The following is a 3,087-nucleotide window of genomic DNA, read 5'->3' on the forward strand; positions in this document are numbered from 1 at the left end:
CCTAGGTCACACAGCTAATAAATGTCTGAGTTCAGATATGAACTCAGGAAAGGGAGTCACTATCCATTGCACCACCTGGCTGTCTCCATTGAACAGAGGTAGGGATATGTGAAATGGTCATACCTGGGCTTTAGAAAGATCATATTGACAGCTGAGGATGCATTGTAGTGAGGAGAGACTTGAGTCAGAGAAACCAACAGAATAGCCAAGGCTTCTACTAGGATGGTAGCAGTGTTAAAAGAGGAGTGTTAAACAAGATATGTTACAAAGTAAAATTAACAGGACTTGGCAAAAGATTGGACTATGGAGATGAGGCATGGGTGAGAGAGAGAAAGATGTTACCCAAGTTGTGAGCCTGGATGACTGGGAAGATGTAACTGGGTTATGTCAACTACCAACAGGGAAGTTATGAAGTGGGGAGGATTTTTGTGAAGGGGGCAAAGATAGTAAGTTCCAGTTCTGGACATGTTTAGTTAAAGATGTCTATAGGAGGCTGCTTTGCATATGCCGCGACTGGAAGTCCTCATCTCAGTTCAGTCCTCTGGACACTGATCCTGGCTGTCTCTGCTATTGTGCCCAGCCCAGGCATCTGTGGCCATGGCCAACCCCAACATGTGCTTTCAAGCTCTTTGCAGACAAAGTTCCAAAGACAGCAGAAAACTTCCGTGCAATGAGCACTGGAGAGAAGGGATTTGGTTACAAGGGATCCTGCTTCCACAGAATCATTCCTGGGCTCATGTGCCAGGGTGGTGACTTCACACACCATAATGGCACTGGTGGCAAGTCCATCTATGGGGAGAAATTTGCTGATGAGAACTTCATCCTGAAGCATACCGGTCCTGGCATCTCATCCATAGCAAATGCCAGACCCAACACAAATGGCTCCCAGTTTGTCATTTGTACTGCTAAGACTGATTGGTTGGATGGCAAGCATGTGGTCTTTAGCCAAATGAAAGAAGGCATGAACATTGTGGAAGCCATGGAATGTTTTAGTTCTCGGGATGGTAAAACTAGCAGAAGATCACCATCGCTGACTGTGGACACCTCTCATAAGTTTTTTGTTTTGTTTTTTGTCTTAATAATAATTAAACCATTCCTCTGAAGCTGGAGAGAGCACCCCCAACCCCATCTGCTCTTATACCCTATAATCCTTGCACTCTCACTTGCTGCAGTTCTCTGGATTTCATTACCTTTTTCCTTCCACAAGTCTGGCTAGACAACAGAGTTAAGTTTATGATTATGAAATAAAAACTAAACTACAAAAAAAAAAGATGTCTAAAGGATATCTGGTTTGAGATGTGTGATTGGAGATCAGGAGAGAGGTTGGGGCTGGATATGTGGATTTGAGAATCATCAGAATAGGGATGATAATTGAACTCTTAAGAGCTTATGAGATTACTAAGTAAAATAGTACAGAAGAAAAAGAGAAGACAGCCTAGGACAAAGACTTGAGGAATAGCCACCACTAATTGGCGTGATCTGAACAAAAGATCCAGCAAAGAAAACTGAGGAGCAGTTAGAGAGACAGGGAGAGCTATGATAGAGTAATAACACAAAATCTTACAGAGAAGAATGAACAAGAAAGGGATCAATAGTGTCAAAGACTATGGAAATATTGAGAAGGATTAGGACAGAAAAAGTCATTAGATTTGGCAGTTAGATCACTATTAACTTTGGATGGGATGACTTTAGATGAATGATTAGATCTGAAAACAGATTTAGACAGTTAAAAAGAGCTTTGATAGCCTTCTGAAGGATCAGAATGGCACTTCCCCTTTGCCAACTCTCCCAAGTTTGAATTACAAAATTATTCTTAAAGCAACTCAAGAGTTTAGCAACTACTCTGCTTTTGGTAAAAGAGAGGTCCATTGGATAAATAGATAGTTAAAGACCCTAGTTTTGTGATTGCTGTTAACCACAACAGCAATGTCAATATCTATGACTTATCAACCTCACTCTCTCTTCCAGAGTCAAGGTGTGTGGTCCATCCACCACATTTACTGAAATCCTTGTCTATTTCCTCATTTTGTCTAGGTAATCCATAGTACAATCCCATCAAAACACTGCTTTTTTCCCTTTTTACTGATCTTCACTCAAATAATGTTCAATGTTTTCCTCTTATTTTCTTGATTCTTTCACATGAAAATATTTCTTTAATATACAATTCCACTTAACTACCTCATTTATCCATTCTTTTCCTTTTCAGCCTTTTTTTTCTTTCCAAAGTTGTATTCCACCAATATATCTCATCCCAACATGTCTTTGTAATTCCTATGGTGTTAAATTTGACCTTTTTTAGGGGAAAATACTGCATTTGGAATAAGTGACAACTGAGTTGGAATACTTATTTCAACACACTGATCATAGCTACTTCATTTGACTTCTCTGAACCTCAGTTTTCTCATCTGTAAAATAAGAAATTAATTTAATTGAATTCAATAAGGATTTATTATCTGCTACAAAGAATTTTATTTTACAATTCAAAGAAGCATCAGTTATTTATTGCCTATACTTTATGAATTTATGTATAGAAATCTCACAGAAGGCATTGTTTCACCATTAACTTTCTCCTTTGATATAACCTCATATGAATTACTGTCTCCATTGTTGTTTTTATTCCAGTGTTATCCCTGTTTCTCTCTCTGACATCTGGTTTGGTAAATATTTGTGGGGCATTTTCTCCTCTCCTTCCCCTTTTCAATTTAAAGCCCTCTTGATCAGATTTGCAGGACTTCCAGCAATGGGAGTTGAGAAGCAATTAGATCAAGGGCACTGTGAGAGCAATTAGCTTTAGCAAAGATTAGGAAATACTTTTTCCTCAGAGATAGGAAGTAAAGAGAAGAAAATGAGTGATAATGCAGAAGAGTTTTGAGAGTGGAGAAAAGGGATTGAGGGAGTTTCCAGTAAATGGCAAGTTATCTGCTATAAATATGGTGGATGGAGACATAGCTGAGGGCTTGTGCAGAAAGGAAAGGATTTGAAACAGTCACCATGGTTCATCAGACAAAGGACAAAATGGCAGACAAGCTTTAGTTCTGCCTTTCAGTATCTCACTTGATAGATTCTTAGGCAATTATGTACTTTAAT

The 3,087-nt window shown here is 38.9% G+C and overlaps 1 pseudogene; it reads left to right on the plus strand.

Annotated features, from left to right (window-relative positions):
• The first annotated feature begins 605 nt into the window (after positions 1-605).
• Positions 606-1,270, plus strand: LOC110212475 (peptidyl-prolyl cis-trans isomerase A pseudogene; annotated as a pseudogene).
• Positions 1,271-3,087: the final 1,817 nt, after the last annotated feature.

Source organism: Phascolarctos cinereus, unplaced genomic scaffold (assembly GCF_003287225.1).
Source record: "Phascolarctos cinereus isolate Bilbo 61053 unplaced genomic scaffold, phaCin_HiC Scaffold_7;HRSCAF=346, whole genome shotgun sequence".
NCBI lineage: Eukaryota > Metazoa > Chordata > Mammalia > Diprotodontia > Phascolarctidae > Phascolarctos > Phascolarctos cinereus.